The sequence below is a fragment of the Lolium rigidum genome, chromosome 7 (assembly GCF_022539505.1).
Source record: "Lolium rigidum isolate FL_2022 chromosome 7, APGP_CSIRO_Lrig_0.1, whole genome shotgun sequence".
Lineage (NCBI taxonomy): Eukaryota > Viridiplantae > Streptophyta > Magnoliopsida > Poales > Poaceae > Lolium > Lolium rigidum.
Window position 1 is genome coordinate 100,206,855 of NC_061514.1, and position 7,824 is coordinate 100,214,678.

Genomic DNA, 7,824 nt, shown 5'->3' on the forward strand with positions numbered 1-7,824 from the left:
CCGACAATGGCACAAACTTTGCTCAAGGTGAGTTCAAAAGATTTTGTGAGGACAACAATATCCGGTTGGATTTGTGCTCCGTAGCACACCCGCAAGGCAATGGCCAGGTTGAAAGGACAAATGCTCTGGTGCTTTCCGGTATCAAGCCAAGGCTGATCGAACCTCTTGAAAAGTCACCAGGATGTTGGCTAGATGAGCTACCATCCGTGCTATGGAGCATCCGAACGACACCGAACCGGTCTACCGGATACACTCCGTTTTTCATGGTTTATGGGGCAGAAGCCGTAATCCCAACCGATATCATACATGATTCACCAAGGGTTCAACTCTATACCGAAGAGGAGGTAAAAGACGCCCGAGAGAACGATGTGGACTTGCTAGAAGAAGCAAGAGAGCTGGCTTTGGCAGGAACAGCCATATACCAGCAGAACCTCAGACGCTATCATAGCCGTAAGGTTAACCCGAGGGTTTTCCGGGAGGGAGATCTGGTGTTACGCCTAGTGCGGCGCACGCGAGGGACGCCACAAGCTCTCACCTCCGTGGGAAGGACCTTTCATTGTGAGCAAGGCTCTGCACAATGACGCCTACTACCTAATCGGTGCACGAGGAATCAAAGAAGGGCAAGGCGGACGAGTCGGAGAGGAAACCAAGCGCCCATGGAACATAGCACTCTTGCGTCCTTTCTATTCCTGAAGTTGTGCTGTAAGAAGTTCTTTTTTGTACCTTAAATGCTATGAATAAAGATGCCGGCACCTCGAATGAATCTCGGGGACTGCCTCTACCGAAAATTGCATGTAATGTGTTTATTTTTTCAGTTTACCGGTTGATTGGTGAACATTTTTTTCTTTTCGGTTTAGTAACGTGCTAAACCTACCGGAGTCTTCGACTATGTTGTTCTCCACGGACCGGCTTCATGGCAAGCAAGATAAACCGGTAGGAATTAAGCACACAAAACACGAAGAGGATGAATGGGAACAATCAATCCGGAAAAGTTTAACTAACCCCGGTTATATCGGTTTTTGTGAAAATTTCGAATTATTTATAAGTTCAAGAAAGTGCTTGCTTGGCAAAAGAACTTTGTGACTTGATACGTCTCCGATGTATCGATAATTTCTTATGTTCCATGCCACATTATTGATGATATCTACATGTTTTATACACACTTTATGTCATATTTATGCATTTTCCGGCACTAACCTATTAACGAGATGCCGAAGAGCCGATTGTTGTTTTCTCGCTGTTTTTGGTTTCAGAAATCCTAGTAAGGAAATATTCTCGGAATTGGACGAAATCAACGCCCGGGGGCCTATTTTCACACGAAGCTTCCGGAAGACCGAAGGGAAGACGAAGTGGGGCCACGGGGCGCCGCCACGACGAGGGCGGCGCGGCCCGAGCGGGGCTCGCGCGGCCCTAGCGTGTGGGGCCCTCGTGTGGCCCCCGACCTGCCCTTCCGCCTACATATAGTCTTCGTCGCGAAACCCCCGATGCGAGAGCCACGATACGGAAAACCTTCCGGAGACGCCGCCGCCGCCAATCCCATCTCGGGGGATTCGAGGAGATCGCCTCCGGCACCCTGCCGGAGAGGGGAATCATCTCCCGGAGGACTCTTCACCGCCATGGTCGCCTCCGGAGTGATGAGTGAGTAGTTCACCCCTGGACTATGGGTCCATAGCAGTAGCTAGATGGTCGTCTTCTCCTTATGTGCTTCATTGTCGGGTCTTGTGAGCTGCCTAACATAATCAAGATCATCTATCTGTAATGCTATATGTTGTGTTTGTTGGGATCCAATGGATAGAGAATACTATGTTATGTTGATTATCAATCTATTACCTATGTGTTGTTTATGATCTTGCATGCTCTCCGTTATTAGTAGAGGCTCGGCCAAGTTTTTACTCTTAACTCCAAGAGGGAGTATTTATGCTCGATAGTGGGTTCATGCCTCCATTAAATGCGGGACGATGACGAGAAAGTTCTAAGGTTGTGGATGTGCTATTGCCACTAGGGATAAAACATCGATGCTATGTCCGAGGATGTAGTTATTGATTACATTACGCACCATACTTAATGCAATTGTCCGTTGTTTGCAACTTAATACTTGGAAGGGGTTCGGATGATAACTCTGAAGGTGGACTTTTTAGGCATAGATGCATGCTTGGATAGCGGTCTATGTACTTTGTCGTAATGCCCAATTAAATCTCACTATACTCATCATATCATGTATGTGCATTGTCATGCCCTCTCTATTTGTCAATTGCCCAACCGTAATTTGTTCACCCAACATGCTATTTATCTTATGGGAGAGACACCACTAGTGAGCTGTGGACCCCGGTCCATTCTTTTACATTGAATACAATCTACTGCAATACTTGTTCTACTGTTTTCTGCAAACAATCATCATCCACACTATACATCTAATCCTTTGTTACAGCAAGCCGGTGAGATTGACAACCTCACTTGTTTCGTTGGGGCAAAGTACTTTGGTTGTGTTGTGCGGGTTCCACGTTGGCGCCGGAATCCCTGGTGTTGCGCCGCACTACATCTCGCCGCCATCAACCTTCAACGTGCTTCTTGGCTCCCTACTGGTTCGATAAACCTTGGTTTCTTACGAGGGAAAACTTGCCGCTGTACGCATCACACCTTCCTCTTGGGGTTCCCAACGGACGCGTGCTTGTACGCGTATCAAGCGTATTTTACGGCGCCGTTGCCAGGGAGATCAAGACAAGCTGCAAGGGGAGTCTCCACCTCCAATCTCTTTACTTTGTTTTTGTCTTGCTTTGTTTTATTTACTACTTTGTTTGCTGCATTACATCAAAACACAAAAAAATTAGTTGCTAGCTTTACTTCATTTGCTATCTTGTTTGCCATATTAAAAACACAAAAAAATTAGTTACTTGCATTTACTTTATCTAGTTTGCTTTATTTATTATTGCTAAAATGAGTAATCCTGAAGTAGAAGTTCGTTCGTTTAAGCAAAAAGGGGGAGAATGTTTAAAAGATGCTTGGTATAGAATTAGTGATGCCCATAATAGGTGCATTAAGAAACACTCCATCACTATCCTACTGAGGAATTTTTATGTTGGTATCTCTAGCTGGAATAGGTATGTTCTTGATTGTCTCGCGGGAGGTAACTTCCTAGGTACTCCTGCCTTAGAAGCTAGTTGCATTATTGAAAGTTTATTTGGAATACCACCTGTTAATGAAGTTAAAATTGAAACCTCTCTTGAAGATGTCATGAAAAAGTTGGAAACCATAGAGCAAAACCTTCCAAATATTGATACTACTTTGGGAGCATTACTTGATAGCACTGATAAACTTGATAAATCTCTAGGTGGAATTAATGAGAGAATCGCCATCTTAGAATCTTGTGCTATTCATGATAATCAAACCCAAAGAATTAGTGAACTTGAAGAGGCTATGGGAACATTGGGTTCGACCTTTTCATCTATAAAGTTTAGAGAGAAAGCTTATGTGGGTAAGGAGCAAAAGTTCATGTATGTCTCTAAGGGGCCTAAACCAAAAAGCTATTATAGGCCTAAAATTGATAAAGCTCTTAAAACCACTATAGATAAGGGAGCATCTAAGATACCCAATGGGACAAATTGTGAAAATTATGATGTTGATGCTTCATCTCTTGATAACACTTGATATACACTTTCTGCGCCTAGCTGAAAGGCGTTAAAGAAAAGCGCTTATGGGAGACAACCCATGTTTTTACTACAGTACTTTTATTTTATATTTGAGTCTTGGAAGTTGTTACTACTGTAGCAACCTCTCCTTATCTTAGTTTTGTGCATTGTTGTGCCAAGTAAAGTCTTTGATAGTAAGGTTCATACTAGATTTGGATTACTGCGCGAGAAACAGATTTCTTTCGTTGTCACGAATCTGAGCCTAATTCTCTGTAGGTAACTCAGAAAATTATGCCAATTTACGTGAGTGATCCTCAGATATGTACGCAACTTTCATTCAATTTGAGCATTTTCATTTGAGCAAGTCTGGTGCCTCAATAAAATTCGTCTTTACGAACTATTCTGTTTTGACAGATTCTGCCTTTTATTTCGCATTGCCTGTTTTGCTATGCTTGATGGATTTTTCGATTCCATTAACTTTCAGTAGCTTTGTGCAATGTCCAGAAGTATTAAGAATGATTATGTCACCTCTGAACATGTAAATTTTAATTGTGCACTAACCCTCTAATGAGTTGTTTTGAGTTTGGTGTGGAGGAAGTTTTCAAGGATCAAGAGAGGGAGATGATACAATATGATCAAGGAGAGTGAAAGCTCTAAGCTTGGGGATGCCCCGGTGGTTCACCCCTGCATATTTCAAGAAGACTCAAGCGTCTAAGCTTGGGGATGCCCAAGGCATCCCCTTCTTCATCGACAACATTATCGGGTTCCTCTAGTGAAACTATATTTTTATTCCATCACATCTTATGTACTTTGCTTGGAGCGTCGGTTTGTTTTTGTTTTTGTTTTGTTTGAATAAAATGGATCCTAGCATTCATTGTGTGGGAGAGAGACACGCTCCGCTGTTGCATATGGACAAATATGTCCTTAGGCTTTACTCATAGTATTCATGGCGAAGGTTGAATCTTCTTCGTTAAATTGTTATATGGTTGGAATCGGGAAATGCTACATGTAGTAATTGCTAAAATGTCTTGGATAATGTGATACTTGGCAATTGTTGTGCTCATGTTTAAGCTCTTGCATCATATACTTTGCACCTATTAATGAAGAAATACATAGAGCTTGCTAAAATTTGGTTTGCATATTTGGTCTCTCTAAGGTCTAGATAATTTCTAGTATTGAGTTTGAACAACAAGGAAGACGGTGTAGAGTCTTATAATGTTTACAATATGTCTTTTATGTGAGTTTTGCTGCACCGGTTCATCCTTGTGTTTGTTTCAAATAAGGCTTGCTAGCCTAAACCTTGTATCGAGAGGGAATACTTCTCATGCATCCAAAATCCTTGAGCCAACCACTATGCCATTTGTGTCCACCATACCTACCTACTACATGGTATTTCTCCGCCATTCCAAAGTAAATTGCTTGAGTGCTACCTTTAAATTTCTATCCTTCACCTTTACAATATATAGCTCATGGGACAAATAGCCTAAAAACTATTGTGGTATTGAATATGTACTTATGCACTTTATCTCTTATTAAGTTGCTTGTTGTGCGATAACCATGTTCCTGGGGACGCCATCAACTACTCTTTGTTGAATATCATGTGAGTTGCTATGCATGTCCGTCTTGTCTGAAGTAAGGGAGATTTACCACTAGAATGGTTAGAGCATGCATAATGTTAGAGAAGAACATTGGGCCGCTAACTAAAGCCATGATCCATGGTGGAAGTTTCAGTTTTGGACAAATATCCTCAATCTCATATGAGAAAATTAATTGTTGTTGAATGCTTATGCATAAAAGAGGAGTCCATTATCTGTTGTCTATGTTGTCCCGGTATGGATGTCTAAGTTGAGAATAATCAATAGCGAGAAATCCAATGCGAGCTTTCTCCTTAGACCTTTGTACAGGCGGCATAGAGGTACCCCTTTGTGACACTTGGTTAAAACATATGTATTGCAATGATAATCCCGGTAATCCAAGCTAATTAGGACAAGGTGCGGGCACTATTAGTATACTATGCATGAGGCTTGCAACTTGTAGGATATAATTTACATGACACATATGCTTTATTACTACCGTTGACAAAATTGTTTCTTGTTTTCAAAACCAAAGCTCTAGCACAAATATAGCAATCAATGCTTCCCTCTGCGAAGGGCCATTCTTTTACTTTTATTGTTGAGTCAGTTCACCTATTTCTCTCCATCTCAAGAAGCAAACACTTGTGTGAACTATGCATTGATTCCTACATACTTGCATATTGCACTTGTTATATTACTTTACATTGACAACTATCCATGAGATATACATGTTACAAGTTGAAAGCAACCGCTGAAACTTAATCTTCCTTTGTGTTGCTTCAATACCTTTACTTTGAATTATTGCTTTATGAGTTAACTCTTATGCAAGACTTATTGATGCTTGTCTTGAAGTACTATTCATGAAAAGTCTTTGCTATATGATTCATTTGTTTACTCATGTCATTTACCATTGTTTTGATCGCTGCATTCATTACATATGCTTACAATAGTATGATCAAGGTTATGATGGCATGTCACTCCAGAAATTATCTTTGTTATCGTTTACCTGCTCGGGACGAGCAGAAACTAAGCTTGGGATGCGATACGTCTCGACGTATCGATAATTTCTTATGTTCCATGCCACATTATTGATGATATCTACATGTTTCATGCATACTTTATGTCATATTTATGCATTTTCCGGCACTAACCTATTAACGAGATGCCGAAGAGCCAGTTGCTTTTTTTCTGCTGTTTTTGGTTTCAGAAATCCTAGTAAGGAAATATTCTCGGAATTGGACGAAATCAACGCCCCGGTGCCTATTTTCACACGAAGCTTCCAGAAGACCGAAGGGAAGACGAAGTGGGGCCACAGGGCGCCGCCACACTAGGGCGGCGCGGCCCAGGGGGGCCCGCGCGGCCCTAGCGTGTGGGGGCCCCGTGTGGCCCCCTGACCTGCCCTTCCGCCTACATATAGTCTTCGTCGCGAAACCCCCAGTGCCGAGAGCCACGATACGGAAAACCTTCCAGAGACGCCGCCGCCGCCAATCCCATCTCGGGGGATTCGGGAGATCGCCTCCGGCACCCTGCCGGAGAGGGGAATCATCTCCCGGAGGACTCTTCACCGCCATGGTCGCCTCCGGAGTGATGAGTGAGTAGTTCACCCCTGGACTATGGGTCCATAGCAGTAGCTAGATGGTCGTCTTCTCCTTATTGTGCTTCATTGTCGGATCTTGTGAGCTGCCTAACATGATCAAGATCATCTATCCGTAATGCTATATGTTGTGTTTGTTGGGATCCGATGGATAGAGAATACTATGTTATGTTGATTATCAATCTATTACCTATGTGTTGTTTATGATCTTGCATGCTCTCCGTTATTAGTAGAGGCTCTGGCCAAGTTTTTACTCTTAACTCCAAGAGGGAGTATTTATGCTCGATAGTGGGTTCATGCCTCCATTAAATGCGGGACGAGTGACGGAAAGTTCTAAGGTTGTGGATGTGCTTGTTGCCACTAGGGATAAAACATCGATGCTATGTCCGAGGATGTAGTTATTGATTACATTACGCACCATACTTAATGCAATTGTCCGTTGTTTGCAACTTAATACTGGAAGGGGTTCGGATGATAACCTCGAAGGTGGACTTTTTAGGCATAGATGCATGCTTGGATAGCGGTCTATGTACTTTGTCGTAATGCCCAATTAAATCTCACTATACTCATCATATCATGTATGTGCATTGTCATGCCCTCTCTATTTGTCAATTGCCCAACTGTAATTTGTTCACCCAACATGCTATTTATCTTATGGGAGAGACACCACTAGTGAACTGTGGACCCCGGTCCATTCTTTTACATCGAATACAATCTACTGCAATACTTGTTCTACTGTTCTCTCGCAAACAATCATCATCCACACTATACATCTAATCCTTTGTTACAGCAAGCCGGTGAGATTGACAACCTCAGCTGTTTCGTTGGGGCAAAGTACTTTGGTTGTGTTGTGCGGGTTCCACGTTGGCGCCGGAATCCCTGGTGTTGCGCCGCACTACATCTCGCCGCCATCAACCTTCAACGTGCTTCTTGGCTCCCTACCTGGTTCGATAAACCTTGGTTGCTTACTGAGGGAAAACTTGCCGCTGTACGCATCACACCTTCCTCTTGGGGTTCCCAACGGACGCGT